We start from the raw sequence: 17,961 nt of genomic DNA on the forward strand, positions 1-17,961 counted from the left end.
CGGGTAGTAAATAAATATTGATTCTCACGAAGGGTAAAAAAACAACAACAACCAATGGATTTTCTAATGACAACCTAACATCAGCAACATATAATGTTATTTCCGTCAATCTTTTGACCAATCATTGCTTTGTCTGTTTGATGTGTTGATGATTCCTAACAGTAATACTACAGGGATCCAATATTTGAGTGAAAACAGGCCCTTGAAAGGGGAATTCACAACTGTGCATTTAGTAAAAAGCAAAATTTAAAGCCTTCTTCCAATCCTTTTAAATCCTCCTTGCCTCTGTTGCGTTTAAATAGCTCTCTAGTTCCAGTTCTCTACAGCACTTAATTAATCACTTCCTGTTCACTTGTGGTTCTGCAGTACAACCGAATGTAGTGTCCTGTTGCTTTTCTTGGGAGGGGGGGGCAGATGTGGGAGCTTGATTTCTTGTATTTCTCTGGGCCTTCAAAGCTTGTTCACTATTTTATATTTGCCATGATTGTATTTGTGTAACTTTGTGATTATGACAAAAACATTAAAAATTAATGATCAACTTTAATTGCTGCAAAGGAAAAATGAGTCATTTAAAGCCTCCTTCCCTGCTCCCGTCCTAGGAAAATTGAATTGATTAAGAATCCATTCAGGAGCACCGGCAGCATGAGTTAGTAGGAAGTAATTAATTAAGCATAGAGCAACAGAAGTGGCTGAGAAGTATAGGGAGAAGCAGGACTTTTGTTGAACATGGCTTATTTCCAAATAAATAGTAGGATCTTGGGCTAGGGGACAGGCATTGCCAGGTTTCTCTAGTCCTTAGCATTGCTGACTTGTAAGAGGATGGGGGATGGAGTCCCTTTCCCCTTACAATTCAGCAAGGAAAAAGCCTTGAGACCTCTGTTTTAAAAACATGAAATCTGGGACTTCAGAGATCATAGCAAATTAAAACATTAATTTGCAGTTACAATTACCAGTTTAAAAGGAAAAAATCTCACATAGCCCCCCAGAGGCATGGCACAGGAAAAAAGCAGGGAAAACAATGTGGGTGAAGCCATAGATAGGTAAATCTATTCGGGACAGGGTAAAAGCCGGAACGGCCCGGAACGGCCCGGAACGGGCATTAAACACACAATAGTACCGCAAAAAACAGTGGCATGCATTAGAGGCACTACCGAACAGTATTCTAGAAGAGGAAAACCGGAACTCTCACTCTTTTATTAACCCTTTCCAGGCCAAAATGGCTCCGGAACGGCCCGGAACGGGCATTAAACACACAATAGTACCGCAAAAAACAGTGGCATGCATTAGAGGCACTACCGAACAGTATTCTAGAAGAGGAAAACCGGAACTCTCACTCTTTTATTAACCCTTTCCAGGCCAAAATGCCCGATTTCAAAGCTCCTCTCGCCCGCCCTCCACTTACTTTCCCGCCCCCGCCCTCCACTTACTTGCGAGTAAACCTTCCCAGGATCCGGCGGCGGGGCTTTTTCCTGCAGCTGCATGTTGGCATCCCATGCCCGGCGGCCCCTTTTGCAATTCGGATGCAAGCCCCCCGACCCCCCCAAAGACCTGCATTCCCACCCCGCCTTGCTCCGCCTCTCTAGGAACTGCTCTGTCCCCTTCACCCTCTCAGTGCTGCAGAGGAAGGAAGGGAAGGAGGCCTCCCGCCTTTCCCACGAGGAGGACCCGGCGGACCAGACGGGACACGGTAAAAGCCGGAAAGGCCAGGAACGGGCATTAAGCACACAATAGTGCCCCAAAAACAGTGGCATGTATTGCAGGCACTCCAGAACAGTATTCTAGAAGTGGAAACACGGAACTCTCACTCTTTTATTAACTCTTTCCAGGCAGAAATGGGGCATTAAACATACAATAGTAGTGCCAAAAACAGTGGCACGCATTACAGGCCCTCCAGAACAATATTCTAGAACTGGAAAAACAGAACTCTCACTCTTATTAACCCTTTCCAGGCCGAAATGCCTCCGGAACGGCCCGGAACGGCCCGGAACGGGCATTAAACACACAATAGTACCGCAAAAACCACTGGCATGCATTACTGGCACTCCAGGACAGTATTCTAGAAGTGGAAAACCGGAACTCTCACTCTTTTATTAACCCTTTCTATGCCGAAATGCCTTCGGAACATCCTGGAATGGGCCGGAACTGCCCGGAACGGGCATTAAACACACAATAGTACCGCAAAAAACAGTGGCATGCATTACAGGCACTCCAGAACAGTATTCTAGAAGTGGAAACACGGAACTCTCACTCTTTTATTAACCCTTTCCAGGCCGAAATGCCTCCGGAACGGCCCGGAACAGCCTGGAACGGGCATTAAACACACAATAGTGCCGCAAAAAACACTGGCATGCATTAGAGGCACTCCAGACCAATATTCTAGAAGTGGAAAACCGGAACAGCCTGGCACGGGCATTAAACACACAATAGTGCCGCAAAAAACACTGGCATGCATTAGAGGCACTCCAGACCAATATTCTAGAAGTGGAAAACCGGAACAGCCTGGAACGGGCATTAAACACACAATAGTGCCGCAAAAAACACTGGCATGCATTAGAGGCACTCCAGACCAATATTCTAGAAGTGGAAAACCGGAACAGCCTGGAACGGGCATTAAACACACAATAGTGCCGCAAAAAACACTGGCATGCATTAGAGGCACTCCAGACCAATATTCTAGAAGTGGAAAACCGGAACAGCCTGGAACGGGCATTAAACACACAATAGTGCCGCAAAAAACACTGGCATGCATTAGAGGCACTCCAGACCAATATTCTAGAAGTGGAAAACCGGAACAGCCTGGAACGGGCATTAAACACACAATAGTGCCGCAAAAAACACTGGCATGCATTAGAGGCACTCCAGACCAATATTCTAGAAGTGGAAAACCGGAACTCTCACTCTTTTATTAATCCCTTTCCAGGCCAAAATGCCTCCGGAACGGCCCGGAACGGCCCGGAACTGGCTTTAAACACACAATAGTACCGGCAAAAAACACTGGCATGCATTACAGGCACTCCAGAACAATATTGTGTCAGAGTTCTCTCAGCAGTTTGTGTCAGAGTTCTCTCAGCCCCACCCACCTCACAGGGCGTCTGTTGTGGGGAGTGGAAGGGAAAGGAGTTTGTAAGCCACTGAGACTCCAGGTTAAGGGCGGGGTATAAATCCAATCTCCTCTCCTCCTCCTCTGTTTATGCCATTGACTTCAATGGCTCTTAGGATATAATGGGGCCGAACTGTGGGAAGCCGATTCAGATCAGAGAATCTGATTTGGCCCGCAGCAGGCTGAAAGGGGCCCGAATGGGCCATTTTCGGGGGTGCATTCCAGCAGCCAGCTTGCTCGGGCTGTCTGCAGCCGCGGGGATCCTGAGCAAGCCATGGAAGGGAAGGTGGTTTAAACCACCTCTCCTTCCCTACAGCAGCTGGCTTGCTCGGGCTCCCCAAGCAAGCCAAGGGAAAGGAAGGTGGAGGAGCAGTTGGAGACATTGAGCCTCAGCTCCACAAGTAATGAGCACTCGAGCCCTGCCCCCGGAGCCCTCAGGCCAGAGCACCTGGAGCGGTCTTGAGAGACAGATTGGCAAAAAGCAAAACTAAAAGCACAGGAACTCGAGAGAACTCTAGGAATGGAGCCGGTTCCTCTTCCACAGCCCAAAATGCGACCCACGAATCCTGAGCTTGCTTTTTCTCATTTGCGAGTCTGGCCTCCGCACTCCACACGAGGCAACCCTGAAGCTTGGGGCAACGGGAGTTTCTTTGCACACAGCTTGTGCGGATGGCTGGGTGCCTCTTCTGCTTGTCCACCTCTTGCCTCTGCACCTCATCTTCTGCCAGCCATGGAGCAGCCCAGCTCTCACAGGCTTCTTGCCTCCTGCTGCATTGGCCCTCTGGTGCACAGGTGAGTCCCCAAAGTTTTACTCTTCCTCTACAAGTCTCTGGCACTGGAGGTATTTGCCTCCTTCCCTCCTGCCTGCTATGGCTGCATAATTGTGAGAGATTTTTTTAACATAGTGTTCCTGCCAGGGAAGCTGGGGACCCTCCCCATGAGTCTCCATTTCATCCTCACAACAACCCTGTGGGGTAGGTTAGGTAGAGAAGGGGAGATTTGGCCCGAGGTCACTCAGCCAGCAGAGTGAGACTACAAACCTGGGTCTCCCCACATCAATCTGCAATTCTGACGACTGTGCAGTGCTGCCTCTACTAATCTGTAATGTTCTAGAGGTGTTGTAATGTAATACTCAGTTTCTCAAATGAGTGTATGCCTGCCTGTTGGTCCACTTAGGAATCTTGATCCTGGTTGTGTGGTAGGAAAGCTTAGTATTTCTGTATACAGTTGTAGGGGCTTTATTGCAATGTGGTATGGCCTGATATTATGTTCTTATTCCAGTATGGGGTGTGTGGGGGGGTAATGGAAGCTGAGTGATAGGGTCTGTAATGCATGCTACTTTTTTTTGCGGTGCTATTGTGTGTTTAGTGCCCGTTCCAGGCCATTACGGAGGTAACTTGGCCTGGAAACGGTTAATAAAAAAGTGAGAGTACCCTGTTTCCACTTCTAGAATACTGTTCTGGAGGGTCTGTAATGCATGCCACAGTTTTTTTGTGGAACTATTGTGTGTTCCATGCCCGTTCCGGCCCGTTCCGGGGTGTTCCGGAAATATTTCGACCTAGAAAGGGTTAATAAAAGAGTGAGACTTCCGGTTTTCCACTTCTAGAATACTGTTCTGGAATGCCTGTAATGCATGCCAGTGGTTTTTGCAGTAGTATTGTCTGTTTAATGCCCGTTCCGGGCCGTTCCGGGGTGTTCCGGAGGCATTTTCGCCAAGAAAGGGCTAATAAAGAAGTGAGAGTTCCATGTTTCCACTTCTAGAATACTGTTCTGGAGTGCCTGTAATGCATTCCAGTGTTTTTTGCAGTAGTATTGTGTGTTTACTGCCCGTTCCGGGCGGTTCCTGGGTGTTCCGGAGGCTTTTTCGCCTAGAAAGGGTTAATAAAGGAGTGAGAGTTCCATGTTTCCACTTCTAGAATACTGTTCTGGAGTGCCTGTAATGCATTCCAGTGTTTTTTGCAGTAGTATTGTGTGTTTACTGCCCGTTCCGGGCGGTTCCTGGGTGTTCCGGAGGCTTTTTCGCCTAGAAAGGGTTAATAAAGGAGTGAGAGTTCCATGTTTCCACTTCTAGAATACTGTTCTGGAGTGCCTGTAATGCATTCCAGTGTTTTTTGCAGTAGTATTGTGTGTTTACTGCCCGTTCCGGGCGGTTCCTGGGTGTTCCGGAGGCTTTTTCGCCTAGAAAGGGTTAATAAAGGAGTGAGAGTTCCATGTTTCCACTTCTAGAATACTGTTCTGGAGAGCCTGTAATGCATGCCAGTGTTTTTTGCGGTACTATTGTGTGTTTAATGCCCGTTCCGGTCCGTTCCGGTCAGTTCCAGGGTGTTCCGGAGGCATTTTGGCCTAGAAAGGGTTAATAAAAGAGTGAGAGTTCCGGTTTTCCACTTCTAGAATACTGTTCTGGAGTGCCTGTAATGCATGCCAGTGTTTTTTGCGGTACTATTGTGTGTTTAATGCCCGTTCCGGGCCATTCTGGGATGTTCTGGAGGCATTTTGGAATGGATAGGGTTAATAAAAGAGTGAGAGTTCCATGTTTCCACTTCTAGAATACTGTTCTGGAGTGCCTGTAATGCATGCCAGTGTTTTTTGCGGTACTATTGTGTGTTTAATGCCCGTTCCGGGCCATTCTGGGATGTTCTGGAGGCATTTTGGAATGGATAGGGTTAATAAAAGAGTGAGAGTTCCATGTTTCCACTTCTAGAATACTGTTCTGGAGTGCCTGTAATGCATGCCAGTGTTTTTTGCGGTACTATTGTGTGTTTAATGCCCGTTCCGGGCCATTCTGGGATGTTCTGGAGGCATTTTGGAATGGATAGGGTTAATAAAAGAGTGAGAGTTCCATGTTTCCACTTCTAGAATACTGTTCTGGAGTGCCTGTAATGCATGCCAGTGTTTTTTGCGGTACTATTGTGTGTTTAATGCCCGTTCCGGGCCATTCTGGGATGTTCTGGAGGCATTTTGGAATGGATAGGGTTAATAAAAGAGTGAGAGTTCCATGTTTCCACTTCTAGAATACTGTTCTGGAGTGCCTGTAATGCATGCCAGTGTTTTTTGCGGTACTATTGTGTGTTTAATGCCCGTTCCGGGCCATTCTGGGATGTTCTGGAGGCATTTTGGAATGGATAGGGTTAATAAAAGAGTGAGAGTTCCATGTTTCCACTTCTAGAATACTGTTCTGGAGTGCCTGTAATGCATGCCAGTGTTTTTTGCGGTACTATTGTGTGTTTAATGCCCGTTCCGGGCCATTCTGGGATGTTCTGGAGGCATTTTGGAATGGATAGGGTTAATAAAAGAGTGAGAGTTCCATGTTTCCACTTCTAGAATACTGTTCTGGAGTGCCTGTAATGCATGCCAGTGTTTTTTGCGGTACTATTGTGTGTTTAATGCCCGTTCCGGGCCATTCTGGGATGTTCTGGAGGCATTTTGGAATGGATAGGGTTAATAAAAGAGTGAGAGTTCCATGTTTCCACTTCTAGAATACTGTTCTGGAGTGCCTGTAATGCATGCCAGTGTTTTTTGCGGTACTATTGTGTGTTTAATGCCCGTTCCGGGCCATTCTGGGATGTTCTGGAGGCATTTTGGAATGGATAGGGTTAATAAAAGAGTGAGAGTTCCATGTTTCCACTTCTAGAATACTGTTCTGGAGTGCCTGTAATGCATGCCAGTGTTTTTTGCGGTACTATTGTGTGTTTAATGCCCGTTCCGGGCCATTCTGGGATGTTCTGGAGGCATTTTGGAATGGATAGGGTTAATAAAAGAGTGAGAGTTCCATGTTTCCACTTCTAGAATACTGTTCTGGAGTGCCTGTAATGCATGCCAGTGTTTTTTGCGGTACTATTGTGTGTTTAATGCCCGTTCCGGGCCATTCTGGGATGTTCTGGAGGCATTTTGGAATGGATAGGGTTAATAAAAGAGTGAGAGTTCCATGTTTCCACTTCTAGAATAGTGTTCCGGAGTGCCTGTAATGCATGCCGCTGTTTTTTGCAGTACTATTGTGTGTTTAATGCCCGTTCTGGGCCGTTCCGGCCCATTCCAGGGTGTTTCGGAGGCATTTTGGCCTAGGAAAATTTTGGCCTGGAAAGGGTTAATAAAAGATTGAGAGTTCCGGTTTTCCACTTCTAGAATATTGTTCTGGAGTGCCTGTAATGCATGCCAGTGTTTTTTGCGGTACTGTTGTGTGTTTAATGCCCGTTCCAGGCCATTCCGGGCCGTTCCGGAGGCATTTTGGCCTGGAAAGGGTTAATAAAAGAGTTAGAGTTCCGGTTTTCCACTTCTAGAATATTGTTCTGGAGTGCCTGTAATGCATGCCAGTGTTTTTTGCGGTACTATTGTGTATTTAATGCCCGTTCCGGGCCGTTCCGGAGGCATTTTGGCCTGGAAAGGGTTAATAAAAGATTGAGAGTTCCGGTTTTCCACTTCTAGAATATTGTTCTGGAGTGCCTGTAATGCATGCCAGTGTTTTTTGCGGTACTATTGTGTGTTTAATGCCCGTTCCGGGCCGTTCCGGAGGCATTTTGGCCTGGAAAGGGTTAATAAAAGAGTGAGAGTTCCGGTTTTCCTCTTCTAGACTATTGTTCTGGAGTGCCTGCAATGCAGTACTATTGTGTGTTTAATGCCCGTTCTGGGCCGTTCCGGCTTTTACCCTGTCCCAATCTATTCCAAGTTATAAAAATCAGCCATGAATAAAAGCTGAGTGCCACTTGCTTCTTCACCGAAACACCTTTTCTACGAAGCAAAGAACCAGTCCTAGCTGTCCTCCACCTTACTGGAGCAGGAGAGGTTCTAGGAGAAAACTCAGGCAGAAATAGCTATCCTTATTGTAGAGCAGTGCTCAGCTTGGGAAACACCCCCCCCCCCAACATTTTGTAATTTCCCCCCAATTTCCACTACCGTTCCTTAAAATTCCCAGAGTGCCCACATGCTCAACAAGGTTGTAGTCCTTAGTCAACAGCTGCAAATCTGCTTGGATCTGCACCACTTTGCACATGTACAGTTTGGGGTGGGGGTGGGGAGATGGAACCCTGTTTTGCTTGCGTTCATGTTCTGGTTGCATCTGAACATGGTACATTAAGCTGCAGGACATGTTTGATGTGAAACTGGTGGCATCCCTACTAACAACAGCTGGCAGATTCTTCTCAAAGTAAACGAGCAGGTGATGGACTCCTCTTGGGGTTTTTTTTGGTTTTTTAATATATTTTTATTAAGAGAAACACAATAAGTCAACAGCAGTGTTACACAAACTTCTAAAACCTGCTAAAACAGAGTTTAAAAAACCAAACATAAAATAATAAACACATAAACAAGACAGCACCCATTGTAAGTTTCCCAGAATAAACTCCTCTTGTTATCCCTCAGCATTTAAATATATGCTGCTTTTGAATATCGAGGTTTCATTTAGCTGTTATGGCTAATAACTATGCCTAGACCTCTCTTCATTGAATAACTAGAATCCTTTAGTTAGTTAGTTATTTGATTTTTAAGCCACCCATCTCTAAGGCATAGGTGGTTCTTTCTGCCATTTTATTTCCACCACAATTCTGTAAAGTAGGTTAGGCTGAGACTTAAGTGAATGGCCCAAGGTGAGTTTCATGGCAGAAATCAGATCCCCCCAGGAGGGGTCATTTCCTGCGGGAGCGCACAGGAGCCGAGCTCTGGCAGTAAGGAGCCCAGGGGGCGGGCCCATGCAACAAGCCTCGCCCCCTGCTCCCAGCAGCCCTCAGTTGGGCCACGAGGAGCACGAAGCAGCCAGGTAAGTTGCAGAGCCCCCCCCCAGCCAGCCTTCAGGTACAAGCTCTCCCTCCTCTGCGAGGGCAGATCTGCACTTCCCCTCCCATAGCTAGCAATCCAAAACAGTCCAGTGGAGCCTGAGCGATGGGTGTTGCCTTCTGACACGCTTCTGGTGATGTCAGGGGGTGTGGCATATGAAAATAAGTTATGCTAATAAGTTATGCTAATAAGCTCCTGCACCTCTTTTTCTACGAAATGACCCCTGCTCCCGAATCATAGGCCCAATACTAATGCTATAATATTCAGTCCATAGAACAGGACCCTCAGGCTGGTTACAGACCCCTACCTCTGGGTCACAAGTCCCTCTGAGTGTGTGTAAAGTGCCACCAAGTCACATATGACTTATGGCAACCCTTCATGGGGTTTTCAAGGCAAGAGGTGAGCTGAAGCGGTTTGCCATTGCCTGCCCAGACCTGTAGCCAGGATTTTGTGGCTTGTGGGGTATTTTTTTTTCTGGTGGGGCTGACGTTCTCAGAAGGAAAAGCCATTTAGCCAATAGAAAGCTGTTACCAGGATAGATCTCTAAATTGCAAGCTGTCAACCACTTTAGATGACAGTTCTCAGCTGCTGCCAGTTAATCTGCCAGCCTAAGCAACAATTCTGATAACAAGCTAGCAAGTAGGGTGATGACTTCTATAGTCAAGGAAGCTAACACTTAGGCAGAAAAACTTTCTTAAAGGAGACCAGTTTCTTGACAGAGTTAGAAGGGATCCTAGAGGTCACCTTGTCTTGCTCAGTGCAGGAATTAGTCAACTACAGTAGCCCATTCTGCTTAAAGGAGCGCACACCTTTAAAAATGTTTTAAAATGATTGAAACAAGCATTTACAGGAGAAATTGTTGTGGGGCTATGCCTTTAAGAAAGGGGGTGGAGCCTCCAAAACCCCTCCATAGTTACAGGTCTGTACCTGCCTCTGTGTGGTGACCCTGGCCTTCCTTGGTGGCCTCCCATCCAAGTATTAACCAGGGCTGACTTGGTGTAGCTTCCAAAATCTGAAAGCCTGTGAGTCCCTCTAGAGCTGCCATATTTTTAATGAGTTAATGGCCTGGCCACTGGTGAAGTCATAACAGGCCCCTCCTCTTCCTGTCAGGTGACCAATGTCACACACTTGAAGCTCAGTGTGTCTAAAGTATGGAAATCTCAGAGACTACTTTCTAACTGGCACACCGTCTCTCTCTTAAAGCTAGTAAAGGTAAAGGTTCCCTTGCTCAAAAGCCAGTTGAATCCGACTCTAGGGTTGCTCATCTCCATTTCAAAGCCGAAGAGCCAGCAATATCCGAAGACATTTCCATGGCCATGTGGCCGGCATGACTAAACACCAAGGCGCACGGAACGCTGTTACCTTCCCACTGAAGTGGTACCTATTTATCTACTTGCAATTTCTTGCTTTCGAGCTGCTAGGTTGGCAGGAGCTGGATCTAGAGACGGGAGCTCACTCCGACATGTGGCACACTCGGGTCTCGAACTGCTGAACTACCGACCTTCCACAGCCTGCAGTTCAGCGTCTTAACCACTTGAACCACCGCAGCTAGTGGCCTGTTATTTATTTTTCTGGAGTAATAACTTCTCCAAAGGGCTCAGGGAAGATAAATATATGTTAAATATAGGGGTCATTTCCTGCAGGAGCGCACAGGAGCAGAGCTCTGGCAGTAAAGAGCCCAGGAGGTGGGCACATGCAACAAGCCCCACCCCCTGCTCCCAGCAGCCCTCAGTCAGAGCAAGAAGCAGCCAGGTAAGTTGCAGAGCTCCCCCCCAGCCCCCCGGTCCAAAACAGTCCAGTGGCACCTTTAAAACCAAGTTTTATTCAGTCCAGTGGCACCTTTAAGACCAAGTTTTATTCTCCCTCCTCTGCAAGGACAGATCTGCATGTTCCTCCCCCCCCCCCAAAAAAAACCCCTGGTACAAAACAGTCCAGTGGAACCTTTAAGACCAAGTTTTATTCAGATACAAGCTCTCCCTCCTCTGCGAGGACAAATCTGCATGTCCCCCCCACCAATAGCTAGCAATCCAAAACAGTCCAGTGGAGCCTGAGCGGTGGGTGTTGCCTTCTGACACACTTCCAGTGATATCAGGGGGTGTGGCATATGCAAATGAGTTATGCTAATGAGTTATGCTAATGAGCTCCTGCACCTCTTTTTCTGCGAAATGATGCCTTTCAAGTAGAATGAATTATTCTCTGCAGAGCTGGCACAGTAGGCTGGAAAGCAGAAAGGGAAACAGGGAAGGAATGGGCAGAAATATCTGAGACAGGAAGATTAGGAAACCATAGAGGGAAGGCCAGAAGCCAAATATTTTGGTGGCCTCTTTCAACACACTTGAATCCAAGAAAAAAGATTAAACCTTTCTGTTCTCACCTTTTTTTTACAAGCCTTGACGAAGCCACAAAGAGTAAGGATCGAGCTTAGGGATGGTGGTGTTCCCAACCTCAGAAATCAAGTCCATTCTAGTCAGGGTGTCCTCTGAAAAGGTCTGCAGAAATCTGACGCTTCCATCTCACTTGGCCCTGGACAGCAGCAGAATGCATCTGATTAAAGCAATGTCAGAGGACCATAATGGGGCAAGGGGGAGATAGCAGCAAATGGTCAACTAGATAGGTTTTTAAAATGCTACAAACATACATGAAAGTGGAGTTTAAACAGACCGACACACACACATACACACCTTTTACATCCACCCTCCCAAGCAGCCCTCTCTAGTATAGTAGAAGGAAATTTGTGCACTTGGTTTTGTAAAAGCAAGCTCCACCCAAAAATTAAAGACAAAAAGGGGCATTTTTAAAACCACTTGTTTTTAATTCAGGTGGTCAGCCATGTTGGTCTGAAGCAGTAGAACAAATTTTGAGTCCAGTGGTACTTTAAGACCAACAAAGGTTTATACAAGGTATGAGCTTGAGTTTCAAATACATTGGAATGGTAGGTAGACAGGGACTTAACAGCAAATTAACATGTAACATGATGATGTCTAAGGTATGCTAAGTCAGAACTAAATAACAAGCTAAGGTTATAAGGTCAACAGTTGTAAAGCAATAAATATATCAAAATAGCAGATAAATGTCTAAAGGTGTCTCAAAGGGTCTGGAGACTGAGCCCTACGAGGAAAGGCTAAGGGCCTTGGGAATGATTAGTCTGGAGAAGAGATTGAGGGGGGACATGATTGCTCTCTTTAAATATTTGAAAGGCTGTCATTTGGAGGACGGCAAGGAGCTGTTTCAGTTGGCAGCAGAGGATAGGACCCGAAGCAACGGCTTTAAATTACATGCAGAAAGGTATCAGCTGGATATCAGGAAACACTTTTTCATGGTCAGAGTGGTTCAAAGGTGGAATCAGCTGCCTAGGGAGGTGGTGAGCTCCCCTTCTCTGACAACTTTCAAGAAGTGGCTGGACAAATATTTGTCAGAGATGCTTTAGGCTGGTCCTGCATTGGGCAGGGGGTTGGACTAGATGGTCTGTATGGCCCCTTCCAACTCTATGATTCTATGAAATAAGAGCATTAGGATGAGTTTTTTTAAATGGTGCAGTCCAAGAGAGGCAGAGAGGGCTCATCATCAAACAGATTTATTAAGAACTCAATTTTGATTATAGAACATTGGCTTACTAATTTTTATGAGTCATTGGCTCCATATGTATTGTTTCCTTAAATTCAGTAAGTGAGAATTAGGGTTCAGTGAACATCAAAGAACCAAAATCAAGGAGATTTGTGCATCACTAGCTAAACCCCTGATGTTTCTGAGGCCAATGACCCCAACGCCTCCTGGTTCCTGTCCTCCAATGGGGATCTCCCTGTTTCTGAGCAGCCCCATTTCCTGCTGCAAGGAGAGGGGCAAGGATGCCATGAACTTTACAGTGGGCAGGTTAGGACCACACATGCAGCAGGAGAGCACACTAGGCCTGACTGCTGTGGCTGCACGAAGGCTGAGCCTCACACACCCCAGCCTCATCACAGTCGACCTCAAGTGGCTGCCTAGAAGTGAGCTGTGGCAGAAAGTGCAGAGGAGTGGTCTCAGCTACAGTGGCAGCAGGAAGAATGGTGGGGGCCTGTCAGGCAGTGGGAGAGGGGGCAGAGGGGGCCCGCTGAGTGGTGGCAGCTGCCTCAGGAGAGACAGGGGAGCCTGAGTGGTGACCTCCACTACCACGCCACTGGCCCCCACATCTCCCACCATCCTGACAATGGGCCTGAGAGGGTGGTGCAGAGGGGCCTAACAATGTTCATTGGGCCACTCCTTGTTAGTTTGCCTCCCTCTCCTGCTCTCCATCCCCCATGCTGGCTCAATGAAGCAGCAGGAGGAAAAGGAGCGGGGGTCAAAAGTTCAAACATTGTGACATCACATCCAGGTGAGCACCCAGAAGGGACATTGTGGCATCAACAACACTTGAGGAATTCCCACCAATCTCTATGGTAAAGGTAATAGAGACTGGGGAAATTCCTAGAGCATCACAGATGCCATGACATCAATTCTGGATTCTCACTAGGATGCAACATCACAGCATCTGTGATGTTTCCCCTCCTCAGACTTTCCCCCCAAAATTCTCCCAGGGATTGTGAGTGAAGGGAAATGGCTGAGAAGCTAAATGCATTTTTTGCCTCTGTCTTCACTGTGGACAGGGGTCTTGTTGTAGAAAAAGAGCTGCCGGAGCTCATTAGCATAACTCATTAGCATAATTTATTTGCATATGCCACGCCCCCTGACATCACCGGAAGTGACAGAAGGCCACACCCCCTGACATCACCGGAAGTGTGTCAGAAGGCCCGGCTACTTACCCTCCTGCTTCATCCTCATTCCCAAACGGAATGAGGATCGAAGCAGAGGGCGGGGTAAAGAAGGGGGCGGGGCTTCACCACGTGACCGCCCCGCCCCCTAGAGGTTCTCTTCCGGAGCTCCGTACCTGAGAGCTCCCCCCCGACTAGAGCCCTGACTGTGGAAGATGAGAAGTGCTTGCCCACTCCAGAACCACTGATTTCGGGAGGGGTGTTGAAAGACCTGAGTCAGATTGAGGTGACGAGAGAGGAGGTCCTAAAACTGATAGACAACTTAAAAACTGATAAATCACCAGGCCCAGATGGCATACATCCGAGAGTTCTGAAAGAACTCAAATGTGAACTTGTGGATCTCTTGACAAAAATATGTAATATTTCCTTAAAATCTGCCTCCATTCCTGAGGATTGGAAGGTAGCTAATGTCACTCCCATCTTTAAAAAGGGTTCCAGAGGAGATCCGGGAAATTACAGGCCAGTCAGTCTGACGTCGATACCGGGTAAATTTTTGGAAACCATTATTAAGGAAAGAATTAGTAGGCACATAGATGAACAAAACCTATTGAGGCAGACTCAGCACGGTTTCTGTAAGGGAAGATCTTGTCTCACTAACCTGTTAGTGTTCTTTGAGGGGGTGAACAAACATGTGGACAAGGGGGATCCAATAGATATTATTTACCTTGACTTCCAGAAAGCTTTTGATAAAGTTCCTCATCAAAGGCTCCTAAGCAAGCTCAAAAATCATGGGATAAAAGGACAAGTCCTTTTATGGATCAAAAACTGGCTAATTCATAGAAAACAGAGAGTGAGTATAAATGGGCAATTTACTCAGGGGAGGGTGGTAAGCAGTGGGGTACTGCAGGGATCAGTACTTGGTCCACTGCTTTTTAACTTGTTCATAAATGATTTGGAGATGGGAGTAAGCAGTGAAGTGGCTAAATTTGCGGATGATACAAAGTTGTTCAGGGTGGTGAAAACCAGTGAGGATTGTGAGGCACTCCAAGGGGATCTGTCAAGGATGGGCGAGTGGGCGTCAACATGGCAAATGGGGTTCAATGTGGCCAAGTGCAAGGTGATGCACATTGGAGCTAAAAATCCTAAATATAAATACACATTGATGGGGTCTGAACTGGCAGAGACTGATCAAGAGAGAGATCTTGGAGTTGTAGTGGATAACTCACTGAAAATGTCGAGACAGTGTGTGACTGCAATAAAGAAGGCCAATGCTATGCTGGGGATTATTAGGAAGGGTATTGAAAACAGATCAGCCAATATCATAATGCCCCTATATAAATCAATGGTGCGACCTCATTTGGAATACTGTGTGCAGTTCTGGTCACCACACCTTAAAAAGGATATTATAGCTTTGGAAAAAGTGCAGAAAAGGGCAACTCGAATGATAAAAGGGTTGGAACACTTTCCCTATGAAGAAAGGTTAAAGCGCTTAGGGCTCTTTAGCTTGGAGAACCGATGACTGAGGGGTGACATGATCGAGGTTTATAAGATTATGCATGGGAAAGAGCAGGTAGAGAAAGAGGTACTTTTCTCCCTTTCTCACAATACAAGACTTTGTGGGCACTCCATGAAACTGCTGAGCGGTCGGGTTAGAACGGATAAAAGGAAGTACTTCTTCACCCAAAGAGTGATTAACACTTCGAATTCACTGCCACAGGAAGTGGTGGCCGCTACAAGCATGGATGGCTTCAAAAGGGAATTAGATAAGCATATGGAGCAGAGGTCCATCAGTGACTATTAGCCACAAGGTATAGGTAGGGGCTCTGGGGCAAGTGATGCTCTGTCTTCTTGGTGCTGGGGGGGGGGAAGGGCTTCTAATGTCCTGGCCCCACTGGTGCACCTCCTGATGGCACCTGGTATTTCTGGCCACTGTGTGACACAGAGTGTTGGACTGGATGGGCCTTTGGCCTGATCCAACATTGGCAACCCTTCTCCTCATGGTGGCATGACACAGCAAAGAGCACTGCACAGTGTCATGCTATATGCAAGGGATAGCAGAATGAACAGGATCATGTGCCTCGTGTGTGGCTAAAGAGCCTATGGGTGGCCAGATCCCTGCTTATTGATGAGCAGGCAGGGCGTGAGCTGAGCTGGTGGTCATTTGAGCACCCGGTGTTTTAATGCTTCCCAGGACAACATGTCTCAGGATGGCCTTTTGTTCTGAAACGTTCTGTGCTCTAAGGAGTTCAATTCCACACTCTGCAGATTTCCAGAGCCATCAAAGGTAGCTAGGAAACAGCAAGAAAATTAGTATTCAGCAAGAGTTGCTTTCCATGCAGGGGCGGATCTACATTTTTGGGGCCCTGAAGCTTGAACTGTTATGGGGGGCCCTTCGCAACCAGCAACAATAGGGCAACAGCCAACAGGGTCCAAAGGGCCTTGCTGCCCTTGCAAGGATCTCAAGGCTCAGATGGCAGAGAACAGAGTGCTGGGGTGGAGCCCTTGAAAATGGGTGATACAGTGACCCCCTTCCCACCAGCAAGGAGGTCTGGGTAACTGCAGTCAGATGAATTTTCTCGGAGTTCTTTAACAAATGAAAGTAAAGATAACAGCAGAAAATAACCTTCAAATACATCAAAACCTGGAGTTTGGAGTTTCTTGCTTGTTTTGTTGAAATGCTCAAGAACTTCTTCCCAAACAACTGTTAAAGTAGCATATTCCAACTTTACCAGCTTGTAGTATAAATTCTTTGCATCTCATTTACATTCAGGCTTTTCTTCTGAGTCTTCAAAAATATGTTTGAGAGTTTGTAAAATACCTGTATATCCATTTTTAATTGCCCGAACTGCCTCATGTTGTGCAGACCACCTAGTTCCCCTTTAGGGAAAAATCTAGATTGCCATGTGTGTTTAAAATTCCCCATCTTCGTGGAGATCCAGAAAAGAAAACATACAGTTCCTGCAAAATGCCCAAATAGTCAACAACTTCAGGCACAGTACACACTGCCTTTATTCCAACAAGGTTGAGTGAATGGGCTGCACATGGTACATAGTCTGCATACCTGTTAATGTTTTTAAAGAGTGCTTGCAGCCCTTTCTCTGAGCCCTTCATGTTAGATGCATTATCGTAGGACTGACCACAGATATTTTCAACTGACAGCTTATTTTTGCCCAGAACTTCTTGTATTTTGTTGAACAAGGTCATGGATGAATGGTTTTATATTGGTATAAATGTTAAAAATCTCTCACAGGGTTTTCCATTATAGCAGTATCGAACCACAATTACCAGCTGGTCAAAATGTGTCAGGTCAGGCGTAGCGTCAACAATAATAAGGTAGTATTTGGTGTCTAGATCATTGATCTGAGTCGCACTTTCATCTTGCACATGTTTCCCCATGATTTCTATCAGTTCTTCATACATGGTTTTGGATAGGTGAGTAATATTTACTTTTTCATGTTTACATTTCTCAAGATGTTCATGTAAAAATGGGTCAAACTCTGCAATAAGTTCAATGGCCCCCATGAAGTTTCCACCATTTTGTGAGCCCCACTTCTCCTCATGACCTCTAAATGCTAAACCGCTTTCACTTAAAAACTTCATAACAGCTACAACTCTTTTCAATACTTCAAAATAGTACTGTATGTTTTTTTCTCATCTGTTCCTCAAGTTGCTGATCCAGAGTGTTTTTATTTGACTTTCTTGTTATCGAACACAACATTGCCCTCTTATGTCCCATGCTGTCTTCATGATTCACCAGAGTTCTGAGTACATTCATCCAGTCAGAAAACCCACCTGTTGTAAGCAATGTTTAGCATTTAGAAAAGAGTTTGCAAGCAAAACAGTATATACAGCCTATTGTGTAGTGGGTTGCCACATGAATGGATGACAGACAACGACGTAGTGCATAGCACGCTTTATTAGGTACACAACAAGAACTGAGGACAAACGGCCGGCCGGCCAACTATATACACAACCAGGGGACCACCCCTGGGTCCCATTGGCGGATTTGAATCTCCCGCCACGGTCGCCTTGGTTCCCCCAGTGGAGGGACTAGGATCCTAGTCCCCATTGTTGTTCTGGGATGAAGCTCAGGCATGTGCGCTGACCTCCGGTGGTGGTCAGCGGACACCACATCCCTCCCCCCATAGTCCGGAACCTCCCTTATGTGACATAGTCTTTAAGGTATGATGGGGGCCGTCGTACTCTCGCGGATCGTCTGGGGGTCAGTGTAGGTACCTCTGGGTTTCCGACCTCCGGGCTGGAATTTGGCAGTGGTGCCAGGGCCTCCGCTGCAACCGCCTCTGATTCCGGGGTCGCGTCTGCGGCTGTCGGGGGCTGGCTGTCCTGTAGCGGGTACTCTGGTGGGGT

Source organism: Gekko japonicus, unplaced genomic scaffold (assembly GCF_001447785.1).
Source record: "Gekko japonicus isolate JY-2015 unplaced genomic scaffold, Gekko_japonicus_V1.1 scaffold600, whole genome shotgun sequence".
In the NCBI taxonomy this organism is placed as follows: Eukaryota; Metazoa; Chordata; class Lepidosauria; order Squamata; family Gekkonidae; genus Gekko; species Gekko japonicus.